Source organism: Mirounga leonina, unplaced genomic scaffold (genome assembly GCF_011800145.1).
Source record: "Mirounga leonina isolate KUSES-001 unplaced genomic scaffold, KU_Mleo_1.0 Mir_53, whole genome shotgun sequence".
NCBI classification, from domain to species: domain Eukaryota; kingdom Metazoa; phylum Chordata; class Mammalia; order Carnivora; family Phocidae; genus Mirounga; species Mirounga leonina.
Genome location: NW_023270807.1, coordinates 61,918,493 through 61,936,065, shown reverse-complemented (window position 1 = coordinate 61,936,065; position 17,573 = coordinate 61,918,493). Strand labels below are relative to the sequence as shown.

Below are 17,573 nucleotides of genomic sequence, written 5' to 3'. Positions count from 1 at the left end.
AATCTGTAAGTTCCTTGACGCTTCTCCCATTGAGAAGTGAGGCTTATGTTTTACCTGCTTAAATCAGGGCATGCTTGGGCTGGCCTCAACCCATAGAACATGGTAGAAGTGATGTGTGATTTCTGAAGCTTGGATACAAAAGGCCATGCATCTTCTGCTTAGTTCTTTTGGGGTGCTCACTCTGGAAACAGCTGCAGTGAACGAAGTCTAACTATTCTGAGACCACCATGCTGGGGAGGCCACATGTGGGTTCTCTAGTCAACAGCTCCAGCTGAGCTTTCAAGCCAATAGTCAATGTCAACTCGAGCCACAAGAATGAGCTGTCTTGAATGTCCAGTCTTTAAACAATGGCAGCCCCAGCCAACATCTGTCTACTTGTGCATGAGAAACTCCAAGCAAGAACTTCTCAGCTGAGCCCTTCTCAAATGCTGACCCACAAAACTATGAGCAAGAAGATAGGGGATGGCTAACAACCACGCAAACAACACCCTCTGCCACAGATGGCTTGACTAAAGAAAACTACTCTTTCTTGCTACCACTAAAGATGGTCCAGTAGGTAGATGTTTTGGAGATGTCTTAGCTTGGTTTATTATAACATTGGCTCAGAGTTCAAGGATATATATATATATTTTTTATAGTTCAGTCTCTGTATGGATTAGCTAACACCTCTTATTTCTGTGCTAGAAGTTGAACTCAGAATTCCCACTTGCCTTTTCACAAGATTCTAGCATGAATCACCATGTGTGGGGGCAGGGTGGGAGAACTGGTAAGAGTACATGTGGGCCAGTGCAAAGTTGGGAAACTGCCCCTGGGAAAAACTCAGATAAATGCCTCATGACAGTGCTGGGAAAAGTCGGCACAGGGAGGCAGGAGAAAGGAGGGAAAGTCATGATGTAGTGGGAGAGGCGGCACTTACTTGATTGAGTGCCAACCACCTTGATCATCAGAAAAGCAGGAATTCCAAATCCCCTCAGACTTTAGCATATGACTTCTTTAAAACAGTCGTTTCCTTGGTGCCCAACTCTATCAGATCACAGCTCCAAGCCTGTTATTTCATGAACTTTTTCTGATTTATGGAATCAATTATGCTGTCTTTTAATGTACCATCTAAGAGCTCAGTGTTAAATGGACTGCTGTCTAGATTTAGTCAACATGAAACAATTTATAGTTGAGAGATAAGGGTGTGCTATCTGTTCATTATTCTAGATCTAGGCTCACATGTGCACACGTGTCTAGGAGTCAGGCCAGCATGACCAATGAAGGAAGACTTTTAGCTCTGAACAAATGACCCAAGAGTCATTGGCTGCTAAAGGCCATCCAATGGTTATGAACAAAGTGATTTAATTTGCCAAATATTGCAGCCTTTTAAAAGAAACTCCAAACTTGGATTTTTATGTAAAATCTGATTTTTCAATATTGGCAGTGGATTAGAATTTTTATAAAACACGCTATGTGTCAAATCCCGCCTGTGACAGACAGTTTGAATTCTTTCTGGATTCTTTTAAGTTTTATTCCTGCATCAAGCTAGCTCACCCGAAAGCAACTCATACCAAGGCTGTGTTAGCTTGACTCCTTTAGAAATATTCATTGAGCTTTATTTTAATATGATGTCCTTGACGTCTGTCAAAGATCAATGTTATTTTGCTAGGCAACATTTCTTATATAAAGATGTACACAGGAAATTTCTATTAGAAGTCAGTAGGAAAAAGAAGTCTGTCTTTCCAGATAAACTTGTGTGCTTCCTTTCATCAGATAATTAGAACTGTGTAACTCATTATGTTTCCTCATTTGGCTTGACTTCTAAGAGGCTCCAAGTTAAATATAGGCTCATACAAACATACTCCATGTTTCTGGTACTGTGAACTTTCACTTTTGTCTGATTCTGAAGAGTCTCTAAGTTTCCTTTTGTATATGTATAATACCTGCTTCTCACACATCTTCATATTATTAAGAGATCAAAATCCTTTTTGGAATATGTGTAATATGTGTATATCACATACACATATATAACAGGCCATATTTTATATGACATATAACATATTTACGAGTCCAGTACTCCTTTTACTACTTTATAACACTGCTTTGCTTTTTAAAAAATAAATGCAGGGAGCCTGGGTGGCCCAGTCGGTTAAGCGACTGACTCTTGATTTTGGCTCAAATCATGCTGTCAGGGTCATGGGATTGAGCCACACATGGGGCTTGCGTGCTGGGCATGGAAACTGGTTAAGATTCTCTCTCTCCATCTGTCCCTCCCCATTCTCACTCACTCAATCAATCAATCAATCAAATAAATGCAAGAAAATGTTGAAGACCAAATACTTTGCCCAATCTGGCTGTCTATTTGACTATCTTAGAGATATTCCTTAGTACATCTTAAGTATGTTTTTGTTTTTTTTTTAGGATTCCCACACCTCATATTAAAAAATTATAGATAATTAAAAAAATATATAAATAAAAATAATTTATAGTTTTACCACTAGTGACTATTACCATGAACACATTTTATTTTCTCCTGTATTCTTCCTTGTATAAATATTTACTATAGATTATATGTACCATATTTACTATATTATATATAGTAAATATATATTATATAAGTGATATATAAGATCATATTTTAAATATAACTCTGGAATTGGATATTGCTTCTTAATATTACATTAAGCACTTTCCCATGACCCTAAATGTTTTTGATAAAATACTTTAAAACATTTTTATAATATTGTTATGTGAGTAAATTAATTTAACCCTTCTCCTATAGTTAGACATTTGAGTTATTTCCCACTTTTCAACATTTAAACAGTGCTACTATGAATGTAAATATTTGTGTGCTTCTCATAATAGTCCGTAGGGTAAATTCCTAGAAGTAAGCTTATGGGGGTCAAAGGGCATGCCTTTAAAAAAAATACTGGCAAATTACTTTCCATAATGATAGTATTAATTGAATTGGTACAAAAGTGTGCCTGTCACCTGACACCCTGTCAAAGACAAGATTATCACATTAAAAAATACTGTGTTCATTTTATAGATGAAAAAATATGGCCGTAGTATTTTATATGGCATCTCCTTGATTATAAATGACATCAAGGCTTTTATTTGTTTGCTTTTCCTTTTTTGAGTCTTGGCATTTGTATTTCTACTTTTGCAAACTGTATCTTCACATCTTTTGCCCATTCTTATGTTTCAGTGTTGGTTTTTTTCTTGTGCCTTAAAAAACAAAACAAAACAAAACACATGTGGGCTAGACATTCCGTGACTGTTCTACTCCTTTGGACTATCTGAAAAATCTCAAACTTCATACCAAATGTTTCCAGACTAAACTCCACTAGCCCCTTCCTTCCAATTATATACAGATCTGCAGTTTATTGAAAGGGAAATTCTAGTGCTTTGTTATAACTCTCACTGCTGTTTGCTGAAGTTCAGTTCCACCAATTGGTAGACACTGAGATGAGATCCACACTTTTGTTCACGCCCTCTGACACAATCAGAACTTTGATTTTCCCATGTAGCAGAGCTGAATGCCACTACATACAAGAAATCCCATTTGCCATCAATTCAGTTTTCCATGTGGGGCTTTCCTGATGGGGCTTTCTTGATTCTTACTCATTCTTTTCTTTCCTGCCATTCTCTCCTTCTTCTAATAATTTAGAGCTCTCTTTCCAGAAATATCAACCAGGCGGGTACAGTTTTGCAGTGCTTCCTACTCCAGTGACGTAAAACACCCACAGAAATTTTCTGCTAATCCTGAGTAAAACAAACAACAATATGTCAGAAATGTTCTTGAGGCCAGATCGTGCAAGTCAAAATGCACACCCACCGGTAGCGAGCCCATCACTGTGGTGTGCATATTCTAGAGGGCCAGTGAGACAGCTTTTGCTTAAACCTCATATATGCCATTATTTAAAGAAATCAAAGATACTTGTTTTGGTTTGGGGGCTGGAATTTATGCCTCAGAATAGTTCCAGTTTTTTTTTTGTTTGTTAGTTTGTTTTGTTTTTTCCAGAATTTAGCATTGCCAAAGTAGCAATTTGTAAGCAGGAGGAGGGAAACAGGGCACAGTTTCCTTTCAACTTCATTATGTGCACATTAGGTTTTGTTATTGTGTTTACATAAGGCATTTCTTTTGAAACACTGTATATTTGGTAGAAATAGGAAAAGCAAACATATTTAGGTCTCATCACTGTCTCTGTTTAGCTTTGGGAGAGACATGAAGGGGCACGGACTTTGTCATAGTTTTTTCTGGGTTGGACTCCATGTGGGGAGTATGGGTAAGAGCTCTGGACAGAAATCTCCAAGCGGCGAATCCTCGTGGGGCCTTCCTGGCCAGATGGAGGTCTTGTGAAGTACTTGGTTTTATTGATTCAGTGCCCTGAAAGCCATCCAAGTGCAAACAAGTAAGATGAATAGAATCCACTCTCTCCCTCTGATTCTATGAATATTGCTGTGCACAACCCACCATAGCCCCATCTTACACTTCCCTTCCACCTCCCAGAGATAAGGGGCTACCAGGAGATCATATCTCAGCCACTGACCTGACCCAAGGCATGCTTTTTAAGAATCCAAGACAGAGGAAGGAACAAACCACTCTGGTTACAGAAAGGAACAGTTCAGAGTTCCCTGAAAGAACCCCAGATTGTAGACTCCTCAGCAGCATGGATGAATCATCACTGAGGGTGGGCCTAGAAGTGGAAGGGGAGGATGGGGCACCGGGTAGTGTGTTCAGGGGGTCTTCTCTGAGCCGCTCATGTTCAGGTTCATTATTTCTATTGGACATCTGTTGATCTGAACTTCTGGTTGAAAGTGACTGAACCAAAATCCAAACATCAAGACAATACACTCAAATGAGTTTAAAGGTTTAAAAATAATTTATTAGCTTTTTTTTTTTTTTTTTAATCTGAGAGACAGAGAGAGTGTGTGAGCACAAGCAAGGGGAGGGGTGGAGGGGGAGGGGGAGGGGTGGAGGGAGAGGGAGAAGCAGGCTCCACGCGGAGAAGGGAGCCCGACATGGGGCTCAATCCCAGGACCCTGAGAGCATGACCTGAGCTAAACACAGATGCTTAACCAACTGGGCCACCGAGGCGCTCCAAAAATAATTTATGGGTTGATGTAACTGAACTGAACAGTCCAAAGGTAGGGCTACTTTCTGACATGACTGGAATCAGAAGGTTAAACATGATTTAATTTTAGCTCCATCTCTTTGAAAGTCATTCCCCAGGATGAATATGATGGGTCAGGGCTGTTTAAGACCCCCCAGCCTCATGCAGGATCTAGTTACAATGTAGCTGTAAAGTGCTGCCTTGTCTTTGCCCCTTGCTCAAAATAAAGCTGTTACCTTTCTAGCCCTGTCCGCCATGGTGCTTAGCAGCCAGGGATGCATGGTCTCAGACATGTTTACCAAGTAAAACACTGACTTGAGGGACGCCTGGGTGGCTCAGTCATTGAGCGTCTGCCTTCGGCTCAGGTCATGATCCCGGGGTCCTGGGATTGAGCCCCACATCGGGCTCCCTGCTCAGCAGGGAGTCTACTTCTCCCTCTCCCACTCCCCCTGCTTGTGTTCCCTCTCTCGCTGTGTCTCTCTCTGTCAAATAAATAAATAAAATCTTAAAAAAAAAAAAAAAAAAACACTGGGAAAAAAAAAAAAAAAAAAGACCCCCCAGCCTCTACAGCTCTACAGCCTCAGCAGGAAAAGTACATCTTTCACCAAGAAAGAAAGATGAGGAGGACTGGGGAAAAGAGAAGGTGGGCCAGCTTGGATCAGCTGTCTGACCTTTAACTAAATGGAGAAGATCTATATACTAGATTACATATCCATTCCTAAGTAGGGGAATAGGTCCCCCCAGGAATGAGAAGTTTCTATTGTTAGGAAAAGAGGACTCTGTTGATAGTAGAACTAAAGCCATCATAATCCACTTCATCATGGTGTGGTAGCAAAGACACTAGGCTTACAGTCAGGCCTGTCCTACTTTGCTACCATCATTTTGTCACCTTGGGCAAGACAGCTCTCCAAGCTTCAGATCCCTTAGCTGTTCTGTGGGGACAAGAATATGCATATGATCACTTCAGGGAGACCACTGTGTGAAGGATCCAGAGACAATAAGAATGTAAGGGATTCTGGCTATTATCTCTTTCTGGTCCCTGAAACTGTCCATTGCAGATCATCTGTTTACTCATGTCTAGGACACAATTTAATTTGTAAAGTTCTAAAAGGGAACATTCATTGCTTAATGTTCAAACTAACCAGCTGACTTCAACCTACCCAGGTGTTCAGGCAGTGCATCTGTCTTGCACCTGCTTCACCCAAGTGATGCAAAGAAGAGTGTGTGTTGGTTTCGGCTTCCTAATCATGATCATCAGGACAGTGAGAGGCCCCTCTCTGACGCAGCTTCACTCTAAAGTGTTGGGTTTCTATTTGAGGACTCTTTTAGAAACTGTCTTTGACTTCTGAAAACCGAAGTGTTTGAAATATTCATCTTTTTTATCCCTAAAAATGGAATAGGAGGACTGGCACCTCTCCTAAAGCCCCAGCCACACCTGCTGTTTATCCTGCACTCACGCAGTGATGACTCTCCCTTAGAGTTCATGGCATTTCCTTTGACACATCAAAGTGAAACTCCTAGAAGACAGAAACAACAGGTCTATTGTTAGATGAAGAGTAAATACCCCGTTTCAAGGCAAAAGCGAAAATACCAGGTTGAATTTTTTTTGAAGTCCTAATACCTTGAGTGTTTAGATTTGGGGGATAGGGACAAGTGAATGGATATTGGTGAAAGTACAAGTTATCATTCTTGCAGAGTCATCCCCTTGGAAAAGGACAATATTATAGAAATATCTCAAAGAGAAAAACAGATCAACTGAATTCCAAAGAGGTTTTCCCCAAGGAATGACTTGTCTCCATATCTAGCTGGTCACCAGACTCCCTATACTCTGGATTTTACACTTCAGAGTATCCTCTCCTTTTTCTTCCCATTTGCCTTAGTTCTGGCACCTTCATCTCTTACCTGGATGGTCTCTCCTAACTCTTTTTTTTTTTTTTTTTTTAATTTGAGAGAAAGAGAGAGGGAGAGGAAGAGAAAATGCTTGCATGTATGTAAGCAGGAGGGAGAGGGAGAGAGAGAATCTTAAGCAGACTTCCCCCTGGGCGCAGAGCCCTATGTGAGGCTCAGTCTCAGGACCCTGAGATCATGGCCTGAGCCAAAATCAAGACTGAGCCACCCAGGCACCTCTCTCCTAACTCATTTCTAATGGCTTCTCTTTTCCAATCTGTCTTCCCTCCAAACTTCCTCCCTCTTGGCCTTATCCATCTATGTTAGTGTGCTATGTTTTGGGGCCAATTCATTAACTCTTTGTGGCTTAGTTTTCTTAGTAGTTAGCTCAAAGGGTTATGCGAGGATTCTGTGAGTTAATAGAGGTAAAGTGCTTACAATTGTGTCAGGCACATAGGAAGGTCTAAGTAAGTGTTGGCTGTATAAGGATAAGCTATTATTACCCGATTCTTGTAGTCTGTAGCTTTAAACCCTCCACCATCTTCTGGTCAGGGAGGAAGTAGCTCTTGCACCTGGCACACATCTCCTTGTGGCTCAGCTCCTTGCTATGGCTCCACCTCCCCGTCCACTGATTTCCCTCATGCACTGTGTCCTCTGTGCTCCAGCCACACGTGGGCACTAGGCATGTTTCACCCATGTGGTTTCTTCTACTCTTACTCCGTGACTACTTGTGGGACTCCTCATTCTTCAGGGCTGTGCACCAGGGAAACTTCTTTTAGGCTTCTCCAGGGATGACTTCAAGATGTCTTTTAGGGTGCTTTCTTCCATTGTAGTACTTATTCTGCCACGCTTAAAAATAATGGAAATAACTACTGCTTTTTGGATATTTAGACTGTGCCAGGGACTTTATATCCATCATTTCATTTAATTCTTACAACAAAAACATTCCTAGTGTACGGACAAGGAAACTGAAGTTCACAGAGCTGAAGTTGCTTATTCAAGGAAACCGTGGTGCCGGCATTGACACTCTGGTTTGATTCTGGAATCCATAGTCATTTGACTACATGCCATGGTCTTTTCAGTGGGATTATTAATTTCCTGTCCTCTCTCCCCCTCTGAAACTCTGAGCTGCCTCAGTGGCATGAACAGCATCCTTGAGCTCTCCCTCACTATTCATGGAGGAATCTGTGCCCAGTAAAAGTCCCTAAGTACAAGGCACACTTGACTCAGAGAGTCCTCCATGTCCTCCTCCACTGCCAAATGGGGACCAACACTCTCATTTGCTTTCTTCCATTTCTGATCACTAACTAGATTTTTCTTCTATGTCAATGACTCTTATACCTGACTTATGACACTGATTCTCTAGAAGTAATGGTCTTCCAGTTCCTATTTGGGAATAGAGGAGTCACCACTAGCTGCACATATTGGAGTCCTGAGTCCTTTCTGACTGAAGTGGCTCCCTGGTTGCCACTGTGCACATCTGGCTAGTGTCCTTGCCTCCTGCTCCCTGAGGAGAAGGGAATCGACAGCAGACCTCTTGAGGGCAGCAGTTCCCTTCTTGGATGCACTGCCTTCTTGGATTGCCTACTTTAGATGCATGGAGTGGAGCCCAGGATCTGGCACAGAGTAGATACTCAATAAATAATGGTTGAATAAATGAATGATTGGAAGACACAGTGATAACCTATCAATGGAATATATTAAGTGGAAATTGAAGACAAGGAATGGGCTTTCAGAAAGGTAAAGAAATGGCTGATTTTCCATTTTGAACCTAATGAGAACCTCATTAGTGGTGTCACATGGTGGGGGGGGGGGTTGCGCAGAGGATCTGGATAATGGTTGTTTGAAGAATGGATTGGGACCCCTTCTGGTGCCATCATTTACCTACGTGCTAATCAAAACAGTGATGATTACTCTATCTAGCCACACTTGAGCGGGAGGACCTCCCCTTCTGATAAACCCTTTTCCCAATTATTCATTTATTCTTTAGCCCTTTGAAATTTAATAACTTTTCTGATTTGTATCAATTCTTTTTTAAAAATTTTTTTATTATGTTCAGTTAGCCAGCATATAGTACATCATAAGTTTTTGATATAGTGTTCAACGATTCATTAGTTGCATATAACACCCAGTGTTCATCATAACATGTGCCCTCCTTAATATACATATATACAATGGATATATGTATATTAAGGATATATATTAAGGATGAATACCCACCATTTGCATTGACATGGATGGAACTGGAGGGGATTATGCTAAGTGAACTAAGTCAAGCAGAGAAAGATAATTATATGGTTTCATCATATGTGGAACATAAGGAATAGAGTGGAAGACCAAAGGGAAAGGGAGGGAAAACTGAATGGGAAGAAATCAGAGAGAGAGATAAACCATGAGAGACTCTGGACTCTGGGAAATAAACCAGGTGATGATTTGTATCAATTCTAAAATTAACAGAGTATATCTTCCTCAAGGAAGTGAGATAATAAATGCAAAATACTTTAACACAGAATCTGGCACATATAGAAAGGCTCATTATGTTTGCTTTGTTTTTCCATTCCTTTCTTTACTAAAAACATGTTGTGAATACCAGTTATGTATGATCCTTGAGAACACTTGCTGCAAAAATCGATTCTTCTTTTTTTTTTTTTTGTCTAAAATATTTATTTGACAGAGAGAGAGACAGCGAGAGAGGGAACACAAGCAGAGGGAGTGGGAGAGGGAGAAGCAGGCTTCCCGCCGAGCAGGGAGCCCGATGCGGGGCTCGATCCCAGGACCGTGGGATCATCACCTGAGCTGAAGGCAGATACTTAACAACTGAGCCACCCAGGCGCCCCCAAAATCGAATCTTCTTGACAGCGAGTCAGTCTTCTAAGAAGTAAAGTAGAACAAAAGGGAGGAGGAAGTCAGGTGCCATTTTAAAAGAACCACACATTAACTATAAATAAAATCAAATCTGTGTGAAAGCCAAATGTGTCACCAAGGAAGATAATGTGTTTTTGTCCCTAGAGCCTCTATGGAAAACTTGACATCTTCCAACTTTACAGAGGAAAGGAAACCTCCTGGGATTAATTTCTCTTAAGTCTTTAGACATTTGATCTTGTCTGGAGGAGGAGCTCTATTGCAGATGAAGATTTGCATTTGATTCCTTGTGCATACCTCCCATGTCTGTGTGGTCTTACACACTGTTCTCAACCCTGTCCAGTTCCACCCAGAGCTTTTTCCAAAGCTGACATCCTTAGGGCCTCACAATTCCCTCACAAACCGTCCACCTCACCAGTCCCAACGCATTTCCCTTTCAGCCTGTGAAAGAGTGAGTACTTGTCCCAGCCAGCCATCTTCTTGGATTAGTCTTTCCAGGCCTTTCCAAGCTCCAGGGAACTTGGCAGGATTGTTTGGCAGCTCCCTAAACTTACTAGAAATATCAGAAGCCCACAGTTTGCATAATGTTAATTGAGTTTTCAGCTCAGTCTCCAAATCCTTACAGTGTTTAGAAGATGGAGTAATTTGGGAAATATCCCCTATAAGAGACTGACCAGAGAAGAGACCAATCCCAGCTTACTCAAAAACCACGGCTGTGGAATTCACAAACAGCCCTGGCCAGAACCCTTCAGGAAGTGATCTCTTTTTAATTGTGTATCTTCACTTGCAGTGAGAATCCTCCGAGCCTCACATCATTTAATACTATCACTTCCTGAGGCGCCTCTATTGATTTTTCTCCTTCTGCCTTTCGAGTGTTTGCTTTTCACTGAGCTGCCACACTCAGTAGGTGTGGTGATACTCTGCTGTTCTGCCACACCTCAGAGGTGGCGAGACAGGGTGCCAGAGCCAAGTGGCTTCCCCCACCCAAGGTGTGGTGATATCGCCTATTCTTACCACATCTTTGAGTATTTTATTAATCTTGCACTATAAGTCATCCATAAAGGAAAACATGTTGGTCTGGTGCTTTAAATCCCTCCTTTGACAAGTTTTAAAATATCAGTTACTGCCGTGGGGCTCATATTATACATCAAGGGTCAAGACTTGCCTTTAAAAATTTGTATGCTAATTACTGTAATATCTTCTAAGAAAGAAAATGCCAAGTGAGAAGACTGAAGTGGAATGGGAGACACTGGGCTTTTCCCTTTATTTTAGAAATTCATCTATTTAGAGAGGGCACAAATTAGGGCATGAACTTGGTCAGTGGTCCCTAAAACTTTGTGTTTAAGAAAATATTTCAGTAGTTAATTTTTTTTTCTAATTTAATACTTCTGAAGTAGGTACTAATTCCTGGCTTCCAGCCATGGCTGGAGGACCAGTCCCCTTCCTTGAGCTCTGGAGTTTCGGTGCCCACATGATGGCATCATTGTTGATTCAGTGTAGTCGGGCCTTGGCAAAAGTCTCTGGGCCAGAGATGTGGGTGGACAGTGACCCAGCCTAATCCTTAAAGGAGTGCCAGGGGAGCAGCCAGTCCTACTGACAGGGAATTCATGGCCTCTGATGGTGCCTAGAATGGAGTTACTTAGTTCCCAAGGGAAAGAAAAATAAGGATAACATCAGTTTCTTTCTTGGAGTGCTTTTGGTTTTATTTAAGAGTCAAAACTAGCATGAGAATTCATCAGGGGTTAATGGTAAGTTATGTGGCATGGATCATAAGTTCAATGGAAGTGCAGAGAAGGTGGACTTAAGGATGGACCAGATTGGCTGGGGAAGGCTTCCTGAAGGGGCAAGGACTGGCACTAAGCCCAGACAATGGGTACAATTTGGGAAGGTCCTGTATGGGGATTTTTATAAGGTTCAGTTTGTATAAATCACTCTACAATAAACATTGTTTGGAATGTTGGGAGATGTTGACAAAACAAAGCCAGGTCCCCAGTTTTCACATACTCGAGTTTTTTCCAGTGCTGCTTATGAGAAGTAATTTATAGAACACACAACTCAGTTTAGGAGTAAAGTATATGTACTGTATTAATAAGAAAACATTTGTAAATTATTAGTGGGAGAGTGATTGGTGGAAATTCAGATAAATGATCTCAGGTAGGAGTAATCAGATGAGGATTAATTTTTTTCAGTCAAAGAATCCTCTAAAACAGGAAATGGCAAAAGACACTCCTAGGACCCAATCAAGCCCCTTGCTTTCTGTACAGCCTGAGAGTGATTTTTATATTTTTACATGGTTTAAAAAATCAAAAGAATAATATTTCATGAAAAAAGTGAAAAGTCCTTGAAATTCAAACGTCAGCGTTCATAAATAACGTGTTGTTGGAACACAGCCACACACATTTGCTTAAGTATCATCTATGACTGCACTTGTGCTCCAACAGCCAAGCTGAGGAGCTGCGACAGAAACCCTGTGTGGACTTGCATTGTTTTGCACCATCACTCTATGCAGTGAAAATTGCAGGGACGTGATTATAAACGGACAGTGTTCTAGGCGCCACATGGATCACCTCTAGGTGTGAAAAGACATTTTCAGAGATGAAGGGCATAAACTCTTTTTTTTTTTTTTAAGATTTTATTTATTTATTTGAGAGAGAGAGAGAATGAGAGACAGAGAGCATGAGAGGGAGGAGGGTCAGAGGGAGAAGCAGACTCCCTGCCGAGCAGGGAGCCCGATGCGGGACTCGATCCCGGGACTCCAGGATCATGACCTGAGCCGAAGGCAGTTGTTTAACCAACTGAGCCACCCAGGCGCCCCGAAGGGCATAAACTCTTATTCCAGATCAGCATTAACAGATGAACACTTGCAACCAATTTGGATCATAGGAAACACCAATTTTAACCCCTATTAAGGAAATGTTAGCCCCTCCCCCCAAGAATTTAATTATTCTTATTAGTAGACCTGTATTATAAAAAACTGTATTCAATTATTATTATATTTTGAGTTTTGCCCACAAAATTGCAAAAATTTGTTTCCACTCTTGCTGTACAGTAGTTTCCTCTTACCTGAAGGAGATACATTCAAAGACCCTCCCCTCCTCAGTGGATGCCTGAAATCACATATAGTCCTGAACCCTATGCATACTATGATTTTTCCTATACCTACATACATATGATAAAGTTTAATTTATAAACTAGACCCAGTAATAGATTAACAACAATAACTAATAGTGAAGTAGGACAATTATAAAAATATACTACAATAAAAGTTATGTAAATGTGGTCTCTTTTGCTCTTTCTCAAAATATTGTACTGTGTTTACCCTTCTTGTGATGATACGAGATGATCTACACAATGAGATGAAATAAATGACGTTGGCATTGTGACGTAACATTAGGCTACTATTGACCTTCTGGAAATACAGTAGCAGGAAGATTACCTACTTCCAGCCAGTGGTTGATGGTGGGTAACTGAAACCATGGATAATGTGGGACTACTGTAGAAGTATCTACATAATATCCTTGATCTTGCCTCTTGGCCCACAAAGCCTAAAATATTTATTTATTAACTGGTTCACAGAGAAAGTTTGTTGACTCCTGCTCTACAATAAGGGTTTACACCTAAGAGCTGTTTGAGGTTTTATTGTGGTTTATTTAGGTTTATTTATTTCCCCTACCATCTCATATGGTCTTTACAACTTTATGAGGTGGTTAAAAGAGACGCCATTATCTTTATTTTATGTAGCAGTTTTTCAAGTTGAGAGAAGTTGATAGGTATGTCCTGTTACTTGAGTAGCCCTCTTTGTTTCACAAATGTACATTAAATAACCACAGCCATTGCTTGGGGATAAAATACTGTGGTGCTTTGAAGATGATCCAGATGCCTGCTGTAGTAATTTTGTCTTAGAGGATGAGGTGAACTGATATCCCCAGTAAGAAAAGGGCCTTTACTTTGGGTGAGAGGAAGAATAAGGACCATAACTGCTGCTTCTAGAGATTCAAGGTCTGGGAGACCTAACATGGCAGGTCCATAATGATGCTGAATTTCCAGCATTTGGCTTGACTGAATACGGATGTTCATTTTGACCCAGTGTTATGTGTTAAATTACATTCCACCAAAAGAGGTCTTAAAGTCCTAACCAAAACCTGTGAATGTGACCTTATTGGAAATAGTATTTATAAAAATAAGAAAAATGAGGTTGTTAGGGTAGGCCCTAATCCAATAAGATTGGTATCCTTCTAAAAGGGGGGTTTGGACACAGAGACAGATATGTGGAGGGAAGACAGTGTGGAGACACAAGGAGCATGCCGTCTAAAAGCCAAGGAGTGCCTGAGGCCACCAGAACCTAGAAGAGAGGCCTGGAACAGAACCTCCCTCATGGCCCTCAGAAGGAACCAGCACGGCCAACATCTTGATCTTAGACATCTAGACTCCAGAACCCTGAGACAATACATTTCTGTTATTTAAGCCACCCAGTTTGTCATGCTTCATTACAGCAGTCCTGGGAAACTCATACGCCCACAGCCTCCCTAGCACTATGGGCATGTTTTGGCGACAGTATGTGACAGTAAACTGAAGAGCTTAGGAGTGAAGACTTGACTGAGTCCTGCCCCTGGGCTGGGCAGTCCTGACTCAGTGGGCAAGAATGACCAGTCAGAATGTACAGGAACAGAGAGCAAAGCACACAGAGCTTCCGTGTTACACTGAGAGGCAACAATTGTTGTGACCTGGTCAGACTCTGGATCTCTGAATCGTTTGGGACCTCCATATGCCTCTGGACTTCGGAGTAATTTTCTGGATCTTGCTCAAGAGGAAGTTACCAGATGGCTGGTAAACAGAGCAGGTTTACTCTTAAAAGAAATAATTTTTTTAAAAAGATGTTACCCCCTTTGTTTTCCAGTTTGGAAAATAGCTTGTCCAGTTAAATTTATAAGTACGGATTAGCTACATGCTAGTTCTGAGATGGTGTAGGCAGCAGGACCACGAAGGAGTAGCAGCAAACAAAAGCACAGATGTCGGGATCTGACCCAGTCCAGGCTTATCGCATCACATTGTGATCAGTTACGGGCTTTTTGCTGACTTACACATGGTCACAAAGATGATCTGCATCAAAAAACAGAATTCTGTTAAGAATTACAGTATTATTTACAGAAATGTATTCATTTGGGAAAGGTTTAAGCATTTCAAAGCCTATTCACAATTCAAACCATTTATTCACCAACTTAGTTCATTTTATTAGAACTAAATTTCTCCTGAGCACTGTTGGTGTTGACAAGCAATAAATATGGCTATTTGTTGTTTCTCACCATTTTATCCTCAAACTTGAATTCTCAGCATTACACAGTGAGATGCTTTTTGGTGGGTCTACTATAGACATGAGTGCACGGGTCTCTCTCCATTCCTCCACCCTGTCTTCTCAGGAAGTCACTCACAAGAGTGTCCACCTCCATGTTTGGAATCACTTTTAAAATACCGAAGTGTCATTTCAGTTAGCCATAATATATTCACCAAGTATTTATGAATAAATTTTCATTTGAGCCACTCTTGAATGGCACTCTAGGCTGACAACTCAGCCATGAATAAATTTTCAAATTTCTCCTGCATATTTGGACATATTCTGGGAAGCCCTTCTGTGTGAAGCACCAAAAGTAGCAAGACATATTAGCAGTATTTCTGAAAGCACAGAGTTGAAGCTGGAGTGAATGTGACCCAGAATGTGTTGCTGGCTACACGGGACCATCTATATTTAGGAGAATAAGCAAGCCTGGAAAAATATGAGCCTTAATTTCATCATGCCTATTGTCATTACAAAATAAAGGCAGTGAGAGTCTAATACTTGCTTCCTCCAGGCCAAGTTGGAGCAGTGACCTGTCTGGTATTAGATAATGGCTTAGCTGAGCTTGGCATTGATGTTTCCTTGTCTGATTCCCCCCTCCTTTCCTCTTGCCTCTTGCAGTTATGACTGACTGAAGTGAAAACCAGGGGAAAGGGAGAAGGGATGGAGCGGACCCTCAACAAAAGTGACACATAACAGAAGCAGGGGAGAGTGTCATGGCGTCAAATAATGCGTGATGCAGAGGTTAATGGGCACACCCTATGTGGGTGGTGAAGCCAACAGCTCCAATTAATGACACAAGAAGTACCCAGCTCAAAGTGGAGAGGTGGTATTGCAGAGGGAAACAAGCCTCCAGAAGATGGAGATCTCATTCCTGGCTTCAACGTTGCTCAAGAAGCTCTTGAATACATCTCTTCGCAATATGGGCTTTCATTTCCTGTGGGAAACTGAAGAACATGGGCTTGGAGTTTCCCAGAGGTTCTTGTGTATACCTGGTGGTTGTGTGTGAGAGTGTGAGTTCGAGTATGTGCACTTCGTGTTGCATGATGGGGGGAGGAGGTGGCAATGAACAGAGCAGTGGGTTCAAGTTCATTTTTCTAGAAATAATAGTCAAAATTTTTGGATTCCAGACCGTTTGCCCCGCACTGGCAATTCATATTGCACTTGAGTCTGAAGATAGTCTGGAGGCAGAATTTCTTTTTTCTCAGGGGACCTCAGTTTTTCTATTACGGTTTTCGACTGGTTGGAGAGCCTGCCCACATTAACATGGATTATTTCCTTTAGTCTGTGCTGTAATCTCACAGAGTAAAGAGCATTGTTACCATTTCACAGATAAGGAACCTGAAGCTTAACAGAGTGTATTAGTATTCTCTGGAGAGACAGAATCATCAGGATATGTATGTGTGTATTTACCTATCTAGTGAGAGATGTATTTTAAGGAATTGGTTCACATAATTGTGGGGGCTGACAAGTCTGAAATCTGCAGGGCTGAGACATAGGGAAGAGCTGATGCTACAGCTTGAGTGGGAAGACAGAATGGAGGCAGATTTTACTTTCTCGGGGAACTCAGTCTTTCTATGAAGGTCTTCAACTGCTTGGATGAGGACCACCCAGATTAGGTGGGGGGAGGATAATCTGCTTTAATCAAAGTCTACTGATATAAATGTTAATCGCATCTAAAAAAATACCTTCACAGCAATATCTAGACTCATGTTTGACCCAATTACATGGGCACTATGGCCTAGCCAACTTGACACATAAAATTAACCCTCACAGAGAAGTAAAGCCCATGTTACTCGGCAGTAAAATAGAACCAAGGTTTGAACTCAGACAGCCTGACATCACAGTCCGTGGCCTTCTCACCTAGGCTGGTTGCTGGCGTGGCTGTGTGCAAATGGCCCAGTGTATCTACTCCCAGAAGTCTCAGCAGAAAAAACGACCACGCGGTTTCTGCTCTACTTACTTCTAGGAGGGTAGTGACCCCAGGGGATAATATATCCAAAAGCTCTTAGCATGATGTGAATAAATGTCAGTAGTACTAAACATATGGGGTCATTTCGTTCCCCTTGCTCCCATTTAAAATGATTTCTTTGGGAAAGTAAATCAGCACAACCCTTTTTAGAGGGCAGTTTGAAATTTTCTTTTAAAATAAAAATGTGAGGGGCACCTGTGTGGCTCAGTCGGTTAAGCGGCTGCCTTCGGCTCAGGTCATGATCCCAGGGTCCTGGGATCGAGCCCCGCATCGGGCTCCCTGCTCGGCGGGGAGCCTGCTTCTCCCTCTCCCTCTGCCTGCCTCTCTGCCTACTTGCGCTCTCTATCTCTCTGTCAAATAAATAAATAAAATCTTTAAAAATAAAATAAAATAAAATAAAATAAAATAAAATAAAATAAAATAA

The 17,573-nt window shown here is 41.3% G+C and overlaps 1 long non-coding RNA gene and 1 other non-coding gene across 6 annotated transcripts in view; both read left to right on the top strand.

The window, feature by feature from the left end:
- The window catches only part of LOC118001543, a 189,095-nt gene that overhangs the window by 30,548 nt on the left and 140,974 nt on the right, over positions 1–17,573 (top strand). The gene's annotated exons all lie outside the window — the stretch shown is intronic.
- LOC118001708 lies at positions 5,259–5,389 on the top strand. The gene has a single exon (XR_004676813.1). It is a non-coding gene; the product is annotated as a small nucleolar RNA SNORA63 (small nucleolar RNA).